A 16,226-nucleotide genomic window follows, 5' to 3' on the forward strand; every position below is an offset into this window, starting at 1 on the left:
CTCAGGAGATCATCTAGTCCAACCCCCTGCTCAAAGCAGGCACAATTCCCTTTTTTTTTTTTTTTTGCCCCAGATCCCTAAATGGCCCCCTCAAGGATTGAACTCACAACCCTGGGTTTAGCAGACCATTGCTCAAACCACTGAGCCCTTTCTTTGGCTGTTAGTCTTTGGAAAATCCAGCTTACACCAGTGTATGCAACTGTCCCCTGATGAGGCAGGGGGATAACAACCTAAGTAATTCTTCTTAATCACCCCCTACTGTTCTCCGTTCCTGGCAGAGTGGTGGCAACTCTCCCCCACTACAGTTCCATATAAGCCCTGGCCCACAGTGCTACATAAACCATTCATACACTTAATAGAATAATATGGTCCCCAGAGATATTGCATGTGGTTGCAGTATCTGTCACAAATAATGCTACTGACATTGATAGAATTATTCAACCCATGTCACTGTCTGGATTGGAAGTGCATGACTTTAACTGTTGTGACAATGGGGCCTACAAATTAACCCTGACTGTGAGCTCAACTGTGAAAAGGCATGAAAGTCATAAAACGTCACTATAACTTACAATAACAAATGTTGATGGGAAAAGTTGCAAAGGGGAGACAGATTGAACTCGTCCAAACAAAAAGACCTTCTAATATAATTCAAGGACTGTGTTAAGATCACACTGGGTAAACAAGAGAAGCTATTCCATCCATCGTTCCCTTTTGGGGTCCTTACAGAAGGGAACTTTGGGAGAAAAACTGGCTCTTGGAGCAAGCTTTACCATTATGGCTGCCACACTCAGCATTTCCTGGGACCCCAGGCCTTTGTCATCCTGATCCTGAGAGGTTTCAGAGTAGCAGCCGTGTTAGTCTGTATCCACAAAAAGAAAAGGAGGACTTGTGGCACCTTAGAGACTAACCAATTTATTTGAGCACAAGCTTTTGTGAGCTACAGCTCACTTCATCGGATGCATCCTGAGAGATGTTCTGACCAAACTGGGCCAGAAAGAGGGATCCAGATGATATTGTCACTTCTACCAACTCCAGAGAAATCCCACCTGGAATGTGAAACTCTGTCACAAAACCTCTCCTTGCCCCGGTGTCTTCTTTACCTTCCCCACCTGATTTCTTCGCTTTCTTACTCTCTCCTTTTTCCTTCTGTCTAATAGGAGTCTGGCTTAGCCAGCCAAGGCTGCTGTAAATCCTTGACCAGAAAGAGGCAGCTAAAAGCAATGCCCTAAAAAGCCCAACACTGGTGTGAGTCTGTCAGGTCTTGGGGTGGCTGATAAGACCATGCACTGTGCCTGTGTTTTTCCAGCAGCGAGGGTACAAGTGAAAGTCAGAGAAAGGAAGCTGCATTTTTTGTCTGCACTGTTCTTTTCTCTCCCCATTTTGTGCATCTTTGTCGTGTTCTTTCTTCTTAGGAAATGGGATTGAACAATAACAGCAATGACAACTGCTCCAGCCATCTTTGAATCCATCTAAGGGTATGTCTACATAGCAATGTAAGCCATGGGATAGTGGGACTCAAGTCAGCTGACCCATGTCAGGGAACCCTGGGTTTGAGTGTTTACACTGCATTTTGACCCCAGGTTAAGGATTTTCTGACCCACGCTCAAACCTAGGGCTCTGGCATCCACACTGCAGTGCACAGACATGAGTGAAAGTAACCTTATCCCATAGTGGCTGGCACCCCCCCTGTCATAAATATAAAGGGAAGGGTAAACCCCTTTAAAATCCCTCCTGGCCAGAGGAAAAATCCTCTCACCTGTAAAGGGTTAAGAAGCTAAAGGTAACCTCACTGGCACCTGACCAAAATGACCAATGAGGAAACAAGATACTTTCAAAAGCTGGGAGGAGGGAGAGAAACAAAGAGTCTGTGTCTGTCTGTATGCTGCTTTTGCCGGGGATAGACCAGAAATGGAGTCTTAGAACTTTTAGTAAGTAATCTAGTATGTGTTAGATTATGATTTCTTTAAATGGCTGAGAAAAGAGTTGAGCTGAATAGAATGACTATTCTTGTCTGTGTGTCTTTTTTGTAACTTAAGGTTTTGCCTAGAGGGATTCTCTGTTTTGAATCTAATTACCCTGTAAGGTATCTACCATCCTGATTTTACAGAGGGGATTCCTTTACTTCTATTAAAAGTCTTCTTGTAAGAAAACTGAATGCTTTTTCATTGTTCTAAGATCCAAGGGTTTGGGTCTGTGGTCACCTATGCAAATTGGTGAGGATTTTTACCAAACTTTCCCCAGGAAGTGGGGTGCAAGGTTCTGGGGGGAAAGAAGTGTCCAAACTACATTTCCCAGTAAACCCAGTTAAAGTTTGGTGGTGGCAGTGGAAATCCAGGGGCAAAGGATAAAATTAATTTGTACCTTGGGGAAGTTTTAACCTAAGCTGGTGAAAGTAAGTTTAGGAGGTTTTCATGCAGGTCCCCACATCTCTACCCTAGAGTTCAGAGTGGGGGAGGAACCTTGACACCCCCACACATGCACACTGCATGTTGACACTCTAACCCTACGAATGGGTTACACTGTGGGAAAACTCTACTGCCCACCCTGCGTCCTAACTCTGAGGGCGCTACTGATGGGACTCAGGAGCAGAGGAGTAGATAACTGCATAATTAGCTCCTTTGGTGGCTGTCTCAGTAGAATGACTGCAGTTTTAGAAGGCTTTATGCTGAACTACCATCGAACCTGAGAACAGGGCTCTCCACCTTTAGGCTGAGTCAGATTGGCAGGAAAATGCCCATGTGCACCTGTGAAGATAATTAGGGCATCGGTCTCCAGGGCTGTCAAACTATTAAAATGAAACTTGCAATTCTTAATTTTTAAAATGGGACATTCAGTGACAGTGTTGTTGTTTGGTTGGTTTTTTTTATATATTTTTGTCTGTTTGTTTTGAAGTTTGACATAAAAATGTAGGTTTCAGAGGAAAAACACACACAGAGCCTGCAGAGCGGTGAAGGGCATCCCCAGCACTTGGGATGCAGTGTGCTCCAGCACCTCACCACCCTGGGATCCCTTATTCCTGCCCTTATCCCACACCCCAAGAGGCAGGGATAAGGGATCCCTGGGAGGCTGTGGGTAAGTTTTGGGGCTAGCTCCCACTCACTGCCCTCAGACTGCACACTGCCTGGGCACCCCTACACATGCAGTCAGAGGGAGCTAGGGGGAAGCACCTGTGAGCAAGAAACAGAGAGCAGAGACCAAGCAGCTGACCTCCACCAAAATCTGGCTGTGCTCTTGTGACCAGGAAATAGCTCTTTTTGCAAAAAGCATCTTCTGATTGGTCTCCACTGAAAACCCTGCAGGCTCTCTGATAGCATGCATGCAGACTGGTGTCCAACAGACAACGGGTTAATGCTGATCATCTGAGCTGCCATGGTTTGCAAAGGGAGGTGTGGCTTACGTTTGCAAGAGTGTAATAGACTGCACCACAGATTTTTGGCATAGAGAGGACTAAGTAAGTTGCCACAAGGAACAGTGGGATACATTCAGAGGACTTCCAGGATCGAGACAAGAGGGGGCCAAGACACATGTAGAGGAAAGCAATAAGACTTGGATTCTAGGTCCCAGCTTAACATGGGCTTGTACCCTTCAGCCCTGCAGGGTCCTCTGGGACCCTAGGGTCAAGCCCTAGATTAACACCGTTGTTATGTGGACGCAAGGGAGGTTAGGCTTATCACTTAAACCGTACTTACATTGCTGTGTAGACATACCCTAAGCAATTAAAAGAGCTAGGTTACAAAAAATGGGGGAAACACAGACACTCCACTCCCTACTGGCTGAGCCTGGGGCTAGGAAAGCAGGACATGGGCTCCAGGGAGTGGACGACTAAGTTGAAATCTCTTTATGAAAGCTAGAGCTGTAAAGACATTCTTTGTCACCTTCTAGTTGAGGTAATTTCCTACCATTTTTTAATGCATGGGCCACTCTTATTTCAAGTGGCCCAAGTGATGGAGTTGTAATCCACACACCTCCTAGGTGTGGTGTTCTGTCCCAATCTAGTGGCACCAAGACCACTTAGAGATTAATGAGTCTGCTCTACAGCCTTCGCTAAGAGCTATAGAGCTTTTAGCTCATGCATTTAGCTCCAGAGGTCCCAGGTTTGATCCTGCCCTGACCACCAAGGTCTATTGGCGTTACACAGTCACCACCATTTTCTGAGGGAGACTAGTACCACACAGTGGCAGATTTTCCCTGGCTTAGTTTTGTCCTGCTACTCCTACTTATAAACCCATCTATCATCCTAAATCCCTCTCCAGCCTTGCTTGTCACCCACTTGACACAGTTGTAGGTTTATGGCCCCTCTTCTCAAGCTATATATAAAAAACAGCTTGCGTTAATGACTGTTCCTCTACTTTTCCCACCCCTTGCAAGCTTAAATGAACTGAAAGTTACCATAGTTGCTCATGCACATATGTTCGACCTAAATAAATTTCACACCTGCAGTTCTGCAAACAGGTGCTACATGATCAGAGGAACTCCAGCAATTATGGCTGCTCAGCAATCAATATATAGAAAAGGGTACTCAGCTTTTGATAGGTTTCAGAGTAGCAGCCGTGTTAGTCTGTATTCACAAAAGGAAGAGGAGTACTAGTACTTAGAGACTAACCAATTTATTTGAGCATAAGCTTTCGTGAGCTACAGCTCACTTCATACAGTCCACTTTATGCATCCGATGAAGTGAGCTGTAGCTTATGAAAGCTTATGCTCAAATAAATTGGTTAGTCTCGAAGGTGCCACTAGTATTCCTTTTCTTTTCAGCTTTTGATGACACTTCAACCAAAGCAGGAAACTAAAACCAAATAAACACATCATCCACTGCTATGTGATATCATTCCCAAGTCTCAGCAACATAAACCTCTTAGCCAACAGAGCAATCTCACCTAAAAATGTAAACAATGCTGCAGACACTAGATAGAGATCTAGAAGAACAAATCCAAAACAGGTTAGACTTGCAAGATCTACACAGAATGGCAGATATTTTATCACAGTGATAGGTGGACAGACTTCTTTGCAAAGACAGAAGTAGCAAGTATATTAAACTGGAATTGGAAACTGGGAGATAAATCGCACAGTACAATCCTAGAAAGATCAAGCATACAGCCAACATGATTAAGAAGAAATTGAACCAGGGAGAGGGGAGCACTTTTCACTTCAATGTCTAAAATATGAGAAACAGCAAGACAGACAGAACCTCAAATTATCAGAAGTGATAGAAGACTTCACTTGTCAAGTGAATTCAAACCCCATCTGTGAGTGAACCTTGGAAACACAAAGAGAAAGCACTGCCCATCAGCCATAAATTCATAGCCGCCAAGGCCAGAAGGGACCACGAACCATCTCCTCTGACCTCCTGTGTCACAGGCCGGAGACCTGACCCAAGCCATGCCTTTAAAAAGGGACAGAAGAGCTAACCGCATTTCAACGGGCCAGCGCTGGACCGGGAGAGCCCGTCGCGGGGACAGGGGCGGCCCAGGGGCAAACAGAGCACGGTGCGGAAAGGGGGCAGCCGGGCAGGTCTGGGGGGAGAAGAGGACGCTCGGGGAGGGGAGAAAGGGACAGGCCTGGGGGCGGCCGGGCCTGCCTCAAGCAAGGGGCGGAGGAAAAGGGCGGGCTCGGCAGAGATGTGGGGGCGGCCAGGGGACCGCAGGCTGGGCTCGACGGCGGGGCGGGCGGCCCGTGGGGCGAAGGGTGAAGCCGAGGGGCGGGCACAAGGCATGGGGGGGGGGGCGTGACGGGGACGCGCACGGGGCACGCGCACGGCTCCGCCCGGCGGGAGTGCGGGCCTGCACGCAGGGCTCGCCCCCGGACAGATTGGGGGCGGGAGACCCCGCGCGCAAGGAGCGGAGGCGCGCTAGGCCCAGACGTCGGGGCCGGGCCGCGGGGGGCCTGTACCCAACACGGGGGTCTCACCTCGGTCCGTCTCCGCCACTCCCGCCCTGCCGCGTACACCTCCACGCACAGGCCCTGCCACTGCAACCAATCAGCGCCCGCCCCGCCGCGGGCCAATCCGAGAACGGAATCTCCTCCCGCCCCGCGGCACTGCCCAGCCTGGGCCCGCGCAGATCGAACAGCCCCGCACTGCCAGCCTATCGGGGGCGGGCGAGGGGCGGGACCACACAGCGAACTGTCCAGTGACAAATCACAGCGCGTCCCGGCGAGCCCTATTGGGATCCAGGAATACCGCCGCCCCCCGGCACCCCGGGGGCGAACCCGCAAGGATTGGTGGCTCAGAAAGGTGGGTCCCTGCGTCACAGGAATTGGAAAGGGGCACTTCCGGGGCTCTGGGGCCTGGCGAATTGAGGTAGCGGGGAGGGTCCCCCTGTCACTCAGAGCGCTAGCCCCGCCCCCTGGCTCGGCCGGCTGGCGCGGTGGGGGCGGGGCGGGGCGGGGCGGGGGATTGTCCAATGGCAGCGGAGTGCGGGCGCTGATGGCGAACCCCGGGCTCGCCCAGCTGGGGGCGCTGCGGGGCAGGCGTGTCGGTTGGGGCCGGGGGCGCTCGGAGCGTGGCTTCGCCAAGGGCACGTCATGCCTGACCCGCCCGTGACGGGACAACGGGCTCTGTGCGCGCGGGATGAGCCGCCGCCGGGCGCCGAGGCGGAGCGGCCCCGCCCCGCCCGCCCCCACCCGCCCCACTCCGCCGGCGCGTGCTGGGGGCGGTTCCCCTGCCCCCCCGGCCGAGGGTGCAGCCCCCGCGGAGGCCCGGGCCGGACCCGCGCGGGGGCTGCGTCGGGCACCCCAGTGTCCAGGGGCGGCCCTGAGCCCGGGAGCCCTTTGCCCGCATCGCGCCTGGTGAAGCAGGCGGCGACGGGCGCCGCTGAGGAGGCCGCCCCGGCGCGCAGCAGCTTCCCAAGGCGCGACGCACCCCGGCTGCTGGCGAGCGAGGCGAGCCTGTGAGCCACCCAGAGCTCTTCCCCAGGCCCGGGACGGGGGCTCCCGGCCGCACAGCTTCGTGCAGAGGGGAGCAGCTCCTAGGTGGCTGCAGGCGCTGTAAGGGGCATTCAAGGTGCAGCGGTCCCTTCGCATCTCTCCAGGCACAGGGCACAACGAGGGAGTTCGGGCTTCGCCGAGCCTGATGATAACCCATAAATCCAGTGTCTCTGCTCAGGCCATGATTTTAAATGTCTGGCAGAGTGATGAGTTTAAGCTCCCAGACTCCTCTTTTGAAAGTGTTGGGCAGGTTTCCTTTGAGCATGAGGCCTGATTGGCCAGCCGTAGAGTGATGGCTTTGGAAACGTGTTCACGCCCAGGGGACAGGGTGTTCGTGTCTTGTATCATTTCCTGTGAGAGTTCCCTTGAGGGTGTAGTGAGTGTCCGGTTTCACCCACAAGGCTGTTCTTGGGACGTTTAGTGCACTGGATGAAGTACACCACTTGTGATAGGTGTGTGTGGAGCATGGATCTTGAAAGGTGTGATGTGAGGGGTACTGATCATTGTGGGAGTGGGGCTATGTCTGCAGTTTTCGCTTCTCTTCTGGCAGGGTCTGGGGCATCTTTGAGTTGGTGTGTCCTGGTCTCTGGGGAACTTGCTTCTGATGATGAGGTTGAGGGATTGTGGAAGGCCAGAAGTGGGGATTCAGGAAAGATTTCTTTCAAGATGGGGTCCTCATTGAGTATGGGTTGTAGTTGTTTGATACCACCCAATACGGGAGCCCACTCAGGGTAAGTGACAACTAGGGGTGTGCAGTCAGAAGTTGGGTTTTTCTCCCCCTGTATTGAAGCAGGTTCTCTCAGGGTATTTCGGTGGCCTGTTCGATGACGTGGCCTACTTCCCTGGTAGAGTGTCCTTGTTTGGTGATGGCACTTTCAGGCGTGTTAAGGTGTATATCCTAGACTTGATCCTCAGAGCATATTCATAGAATCATAGAATATCAGAGTTGGAAGGGACCTCTGGCGTCCAACCCCCTGCCCAGAGCAGGACCAATTCCCAACTAAATCATCCCAGCCAGGGCTTTCTCAAGCCTGACCTTAAAAACGTCTAAGGAAGGGGATTCCACCACCTCCCTAGGTAACGCATTCCAGTATTTCACCACCTTCCTAGTGAAAAAGTTTTTCCTAATATCCAACCTAAATCTCCCCAACTGCAACTTGAGACCATTACTCCTTGTTCTGTCATCTGCTATCACTGAAAATAATCTAGATCCATCCTCTTTGGATCCACCTTTCAGGTAGTTAAAAGCAGCTATCAAATCCCCGCTCATTCTTCTCTTCCGTAGACTAAACAATCCCAGTTCCCCCAGCCTCTCCTCATAAGTCATGTGTTCCAGTCCCCTAATCATTTTTGTTGCCCTTCGCTGGACTCTCTCCAATTTTTCCACATCCTTCTTGTAGTGTGGGGCCCAAAACTGGATACAGTACTCCAGATGAGGCCTCACCAATGTCGAATAGAGGGGAATGATCACGTCCCTCGATCTGCTGGCAGTGCCCTTACTTATACACCCCAAAATGCCATTGGCCTTCTTGGCAACAAGGGCACACTGTTGACTCATATCCAGCCCCTCCCACAGGAGCAATGGCTGGGGCAGGAGCAGCTGCAAGCCTGGGCAGCGCTCTGTTCCCCCCCCCGCCCCCAGCCCCTAGAGTATTTTTAGTACAAGCCAGGGACAGGTCATGGGCTTCCTTGAATTTTTGTTTATTGCCCATGACCTGTCCCCTGGTTTTTACTAAAAATACCCGTGACAGAATTTTAACCTTAACTATTATGTATGCGCCTCAATTAATCCTAGATCAAAGGTAGTATTGAGAGGAGAATTTACTTGATGTGTAAACTTCATGAAAACCAATGAATGTTACCTGTATTGTTTTCACTTATCCATGCCTATTATAATGAATAGCCAGCAATTGCGTTGTGTATATCACTGTAACTGGATTACTTGTGTATACATAGGAAGTAGAATGTTAATTTCAAAGCAAGCGGTCCTTGATGTGGTGACCTGAGGTCAAAGACTCAAAATGCATGTTGTGCAGGTGAGTGCTGTGTTGTGAGTGTAAGCATTTGCCTGGCTGCTTTTCAGGGAAGACAGACACAGGCTCCGGTTTCCTCCGGGCCCCAGAGGTGCTCAACCCCCGGCCCCACCCTGCCTCTTCCCATCCCTGCTCCACCCTGCCTCTTCCTGCCCAGTTCCACCCCCTCTTCTGAATGGGAATGATACTTCATCTCTGGACTGATGAATTCTGATGGGGGGAATTCAGAGCAACTGGACAGAGATCCCTAGAGCCATTCTAGGTAACACTGAGAGACTTACTAGCAAATTACTGGTTTCAGAGTAACAGCCGTGTTAGTCTGTACATCTCTGCTATCATATTGGACTTAAAAACTTTGCAAGTAAATCAATGTATTTTATCTGCTTTAACCTCTTAATAACTGTCATTTCTTTTTCTTCATTAATAAATCTTTAGTTAGTTTACTAGAGAAATTTGGTTCAGCATTGTCTTTGGTGAGATCTGGAATGTATACCTGTGTGACAGGTTGGATCACAGAAACCACTTTGGGACTGCCACCTGATCTGCTGAGACTACCTCTAAGCCCGTTTTCCCTGGCAGCTTGGGACTTCAGAACCCTACCTGGTTGTGCCAGACACGCTGGCCTGCTACAAACACAGACCCAGGTCTGAACCACATCCCGCAAAAATTGCAGGCTTAACTGAAAACAGCTTAAGAAGTGTTCTTGTCTCCAACACTCAGATACCCAACTTCCAATGGGGTCCAAACCCCAAATAAATCCGTTTTGCCCTGTATAAAGCTTATACAGGGTAAACTCATAAATTGTTTGCCCTCTATAACCCTGATAGAGAGATATACACAGCTGTTTGCCCCCTCCCCCGGTATTAATACTTACTCTGGGTTAATTGATAAGTAAAAAGTGATTTTTTATTAAATACAAAAAGTAGGATTTAAGTGGTTCCAAGTAATAACAGACAGAACAAAGTGAATTACCAAGCAAAATAAAATAGAACATGCAATTCTAAGCCTAATACAGTAAGAAAACTGACTACAGATAAAATGTCACCCTCAGAGATGTTTCAATAAGCTTCTTTCACAGACTGGGCCCAATCCTTTCCCCTGGTACAGCCCTTGTTCCAGCTCAGGTGGTAGTTAGGGGATTTCTCATGACTGAGAGCCCCCTTTGTTCTGTTCCACCCCCTTATATATCTTTTGCACAAAGCGGGAATCCTCTGTCCCTCTATGGGTTCCCACCCCTCCTTCTAAATGAAAAAGCACCAGGTTAAAGATGGATTCCAGTTCAGGTGACATGATCACATGTCACTGTAAGACTTCATTACCCACTTGCCAGCCCACAGATATACAGGAAGACTTACAAGTAAACAGAGCCATCTACAGTCAATTGTCCTGGTTAATGGGAGCCATCAAGATTCCAAACCACCATTAATGGCCCATACTTTGCATAATTACAATAGGCTAGGGGTGGCCAATCTGAGCCTGAGAAGGAGCCAGAATTTACCAATGAACATTGCCAAGAGCCACAGTAATATGTCAGTAGCCCCCCATCCGCTACCCCCTTCCAGCCCCCAGTGTCTCCTGCCCACCGGCAGCCCCACCAATCAGCACCTCACCCTTTCTCCCCACGCCTCCCACCCTCCGCAATCAACTGTTTTGCAGTGTGCAGGAAGCTCTGGTGGGGATGGGGAAGGAGCGAGGGCATGGCAGGCTCGGGGGCAGGGGTCTTGGGGCAGAGCAGGGGGTTGAGCAGTGAGCACCCCACAGCACAATGGAAAGTTAACATCTGTAGCTCCAGCCTCGGAGTCAGCACCTATGCAAGGAGTCGCATATTAACCTCCAAAGAGCTGCATGCAGCTCCGGAGCTGCAGGTTGGCCACCCCTGCAATAGCCCCTCAGAGTTATATTTCGTATTTCTAGTTTCAGATACAAGAATGATACATACATACAAATAGGATGACCACACTCAGTAGATTATAAGCTTTGTAATGATACCTTACAAAAGACCTTTTACATGAAGCATATTCCAGTTACATTATATTCACACTCACTAGCATATTTTCATAAAATCATATTGAGTGCAACGTCACAACCTGGACTTGGGGTAAATGACTGGCCCTTTGGGACTGGAAGAACCTAATACATTGTGCTTTTTGGTTTATGTGACCAATATCAGTAAGTCCAGTTTGTCCAGGTGGTAAGTTTGGCTGGACACCTAAGGGGACTGACTGCCTGTGGCTCCATGGTGAGACTAATACAGTAATCCAGGAGCACACATTTGTTACTGGCTTGGTGAAATCTAGTTATAGAACATACCACCAGTCTGGGCTGTCTCCCCTGTTTTCACTGACCGGAGACTGGCACTCTCAGGTGTGAGCCATTCCAGACACCATGACATATGGTTGTCTGTACAGTTCCATTGTTGAAGCTGATTGTGGTGTCAAGGAAGTTGATGCTAGTGTGGAAGTATTCCAGGGAGAGTTTAATGGACAGGTGGTGGTTGTTGAAGTTGTGGTGGAAATCTACAACTACACTGCAATACAAATTCAGAGCAGTCACCCCTGGAGCACACTGATCCTCTGCCTTTTTGCAAACAACGGATGCGCACGCTGGATTTCAGAGGAGGGCAACAACAATGAGAAAAAGGGCTAGGAGGTAAGGCCTATGGAAAAAGGTAAAGAAAACTGGGCATTTGGGATCTTGAGCATTGGTTACTCCTGGGGGAATACTGTGCCACTGCACATGTGCAGAATATATATTCTCCCCCTCCCCCAGTTTTCTTTGCTTCCCCGCAGAAAAATGACTTTCTCACAGGGAAGCAAAGGGAAGCCACAAAAGCGGTCAGCCAGCAGAGAGGTAAATCAGTGTGGGGCAGAGGCAGACCTAGCAGGTGGCTCCTACCCTGTGCCGGGTTCAGCTGCTAGTCCTGGCTAGACTGGGGAGGGCTGGACTTCCTCTTCCCCTGCACGGCATCCGGGGTGGGTCAGACCCACCCCCAGATTTCTCCCCCAGCTGCAGGAAGCTCTGCAGACTCCCTCACTTCCTGCACCTATCATTCTTTAACTGCAGGGGGAGGGATCCTGTACAGGAAGCTGCTCCCCTTCCACCCAACCCCCATGCATCCAGACCCCCTCATACCCAGACACTCCTGCTGAGCCTCACCCGCGCACTCAGAACCCCCCGATGAGCCCTACTCCCCCTGCACCACCCCAACAAGCCACCCACACCTGGATCCCACCCCACCAAGTCCCACTCCCTCAGCATCTGGACCTCCCCATTGAGCCCCACACACCCACACCCCCCTCCCAAGCTCTATCCCCCACATACCCAGACACCCCCTGCTGAGCCCCAACTACCTTCACCTGGACCCCCCTGCAGAGTCCCATTACCATTGCACCCAGAACCACCCAACAAGCCCCTGTGCCTCTTGATTTCCCCCCTCCCCCCCCACATCTGGATCCCCCATTGAGCTGGCTGCACCCAAATTGTCCCACACAGAACCTTCTCAACCCACACATGGATCCCCCCCACACTAAGCTCCTCTACACTTGGAACCTGCCTTGCTGAGCCACCCTGCCCACACCTGGTGCACCTGGCATGGAGAGGCAAGACCCTGGGGTGTTTCTGGGGCAGGCCTGGTCCTTGCGCTGTGTCAGGGTTGAGTGCAGCCTCACTGCTGAGTCCATGTCGGGGGGAGGAGGGGGAGCAGCACAGTGATCTCCCACCCCTGTGCAGCCAGTGGCCTTTGGTCCCCAATGCCATGTTGGAGCCTCCACATGTATTTGACAAATGAAATGTGCTGAATTTTGCAGAATTTTTAATTTTTTGGAGCAGAATTTTTATTTATTTATTTATTGGTGCAAAATGCCCTCAGGAGTAATTGGTGTCTGTCCTTTGTAGCTCTAGTGCCAAACGTTATGTCAGAAAGATCAGGCAGCCACAATCAATACTTGAGGGTAGATTCTCTGCTTTGTTCCCCTCCCTTCCCTCTTCTGATGTGGAGCAAAGGAAAGGAAACCACCCCCAACCCCTGCTGGGAATGCTACTGGTGTGGGAGAAGCCCCCAGCACTGGTGTATAGCTTTATAGCCAACTCTTACACCGCTGGTGGAAAGGGGTGCCCTCGGGTGAGATGGAAGTGGCTGGAGTGTTCTACACTCTGGCTGTCCCCAGTTGGTGTATGGTCCCTTGTGGACTGTTGCCAGCTGGCATAAGTTAGAGCAGCATCTCCCAAACTGTTCTGTGCCAGGGCTGGGGCGGAGACTGGGAGAGGTGTAACTGGTTTTTGGTTCTTGGCTTCCTCTGCACTTTCCCTCACCTGGGCTGTCCCTGTAGAAGAGGGGAGCCATCTTTTAACAGACACTGCTCTAGCCTCAGGCAGAGTCAGCTGAGTTCCGCCCCTGCCGCTAGCAGTTGTTTATTGTTAGATATCACAATGTCACTCCCACCACTGCTTATTTATTGCAGCCCAGCAGGGATGCCGGTGATGGAGCACCCAGCACTCCCTTCTCCCCTTCCCCTGTGATGCAGACAAGAGACAGCAGCTTCTCAGAGCTCTGCCAGCTCATAGTGCAGCTCTGAAGTGGTGGGAGGCTGCTGGGGGGACACAGCAATGCAGTTGATTCAGGCTACGTCTTCACTACTGCCTATGTCGGCAAAACTTATGTCACTCAGGGGTGTGAATATTCCATCCCCGTGAGTGACATAAGTGCTAGTGTGCACGGTGCTAGGTCGGAGGGAGAGCTTCTCCCGCTGACATCACTTATGTTGCTCAGGGAGGTCTTTCTCCTGTCGGCACAGAGCGTCTTCACCAGACGCACTGCAGTGCTGCATGTGTAGACCTGCGCTTAGACACTTCCATTTAAAAATGGAGGGTCTGGCTCAGCTCGTAATCAAATACGTATTATCTACTTTGCACCCTCCAGGGCCACAGGTTGGATGTTCCTGGCCAAAGATGCAAGAGGCCAAAGGGGGAAGGAGAAATAGAGCAGAGAGAGCAGAGCTCAGTCCAACGATAAGATGCTGGCCCCAGCCCAAGGATGCTGCTCACAGCTGAGACTTGGCTGACAGCTGAGGAAGATGGGGGCATGAATGTGCCCAAGCAGCTGTGAGAAAGAAAAACCCAACTGCACAGACCTGCAAGGCCGTGAGGCCAGCAAAGAAGAAAACAAGATCTAAGACTGCAGAGATTGAAAACACCGGCGAGACGGCAAGAGGGGGAGCCGAGCCTTGTGTCCCTGGAGCCGGGGTGTTTTGAGAAAGCTGAAGACACAATGGAAAGCTGGTTTGGACTGGCACAGAGGGCACCAGGAGCAGACGTCCCTGAACGAAGCACCCCCCCACCCCAAAGGAGCCCGGGACTTAAAACCCTCCTGAGAGCTGGAGCAATCTGGAGATCACAGCGGACCATGGACGACCCGTGCAAGGGACAAGAACTCCCGTCCACCCCTCCCCCTCTTCTTCTCACCCAGGCTTGGCCAGCCTCAGGTAGTGCGGGTGTGAGTATGAAGGTGGGTTAGGGCTTGGGGCACTAACGCTTCCTTCCTCTGAGTGATGCGGGGAGCACCCATCACTCTCCACTGTTATTTTATTATTTTATCAATAAAGCTTTAAAATGTAGACACGTGGTGTGTTACATCATCTCCTCCCTTAACAATCCTGTGGCCTCAGACTGATCGCCTGATGCTTCAGGCAGATTGGTAACAAAAATCTGTCACACTTGCTCCTCATGTTCGGTATCAATCACCTTTTGTTTAATTTTTCTAATTTGAAATGCAAAGTATCATCATAAGGAACAAATCACGTGATTGGGGAAATCGTTTATCATAATGGTGTCCAGGTTTTGCCAGAATGGTGAAACGTCTTGGGAGGAAAGAAGGATGAAAATGAAAAAAACTGTAGGTCACCTTAAATAAATACAGGCATAGCATAAAAGCATTGATTTCATGGCTTTAGAACCAAGGATAAATAGGTTAATTGCTGGCTGTGAGCTCACTTTAAAAAACTGGTATGAGGAAAACAGAACCCTATTTCAGAACCACCTTCCTTTTCTCTAGCCAGGGAAGATGAAAATGCTTTCCCAGTGTTTAACACCACAATATTTAGTGACTGTCAGCAACTTCTGCTCAGGGAGGGGGGGCAAACTGAGGCAGAGAATCCTATGGTAATAAAATCAGAGCTGAGCACTAATAGCTTTTTCGTCCTATCTGTGTGGCTTCTGGAATGTCTGGAGAAATATGAACTCCAGCATGATTAAAGAAAGCATGTTCCTTTTCTTCGAGACAAGTTACAAGGAGATGCAAATAGAGTCAAGGTGACAAGCACCCAGCTGTGGGATGCAACCAGCCTGCTTGGTGGCTTTAAAGCAGCCGAGGAGGCATTCACATTCTGGAATTGACTGTCACTGAAACACAAAAGTGAGTCTCTAGCCTTCCTGTGCCTGCTAAAATCTTCCAAATGTGAACCAAGTGTAAGTGAAGCAGCAGGAGCTTCTCACGTCTGGGACTCAGATTCTGAGAGATGTGATCTTCCCTGTCCCCGTTCCCTGCCAACTGTATGGACACTCTTTAAAAGCACCATTATAGAGGCTCAAACTAAATGTACCCCCACTCCCAAAAAATACCACCATGGCTTAACAACAGAATAAAAAGTGGTTAGAGGCAAAAAGGCATCCTTCAGAAACTGGAAGTCAAATCTTACTGAAAAATAAATAGAAAGGAACAGAAGTTCTGGCAAGTCAGTGGGAAAGTATGCTAAGGCAGGCCAAGAAAGAATTCGAAGAACAACTAGCTAACGACACTAACAGCAACATTTTGTGTAAGTATACCCACCAAACAGGCAGTGGGGCCACTGGACAATTGAGGTACTAAACGAGCACTGAAGAAAGACAAGGCTGTTGCAGAGAAGCTAAATACATTCTTTGGATTGGTTTTCACTGTAGAGGATACAGGGGAGATCCCCACCCCCGAGCCATCTGTCCCAGCTTGAGGTGTCAATAGAGGAGGCTTTGTCACAAGTTAATAAATTAAACAGTAATAAATCACCAGGACCAGACGGTATCATGCAAGGGTTCTGAAGGAACTCAGATGTGAAATTGCAGAACTACTAACGGTGGTATTTAACCTATTGCTTAAATCAGCCTCTCTGTCAGATGACTGGAAGGTAGCTAATGCAACCCTGATTTTTTAAAAATGCTCCAGAGGCAGTCCTGGCAATCACAGCCTAACTTCCATACCAGGCAGATTGGTTGAAAGTACCGTAAAGAAGAGAATTCTCA

At 50.0% G+C, this 16,226-nt stretch overlaps 1 long non-coding RNA gene across 1 annotated transcript; it reads left to right on the forward strand.

The window, feature by feature from the left end:
- Window positions 1-6,669: 6,669 nt before the first annotated feature.
- On the forward strand, window positions 6,670-14,569 carry LOC140899755 (uncharacterized). Its single transcript, XR_012155439.2, has 3 exons — window positions 6,670-9,219; window positions 9,393-9,601; window positions 13,876-14,569. It is a non-coding gene; the product is annotated as an uncharacterized LOC140899755 (long non-coding RNA).
- The last annotated feature ends 1,657 nt before the right edge of the window (window positions 14,570-16,226 follow it).

This window comes from Lepidochelys kempii, chromosome 17 (genome assembly GCF_965140285.1).
Source record: "Lepidochelys kempii isolate rLepKem1 chromosome 17, rLepKem1.hap1, whole genome shotgun sequence".
Taxonomy (NCBI): domain Eukaryota; kingdom Metazoa; phylum Chordata; order Testudines; family Cheloniidae; genus Lepidochelys; species Lepidochelys kempii.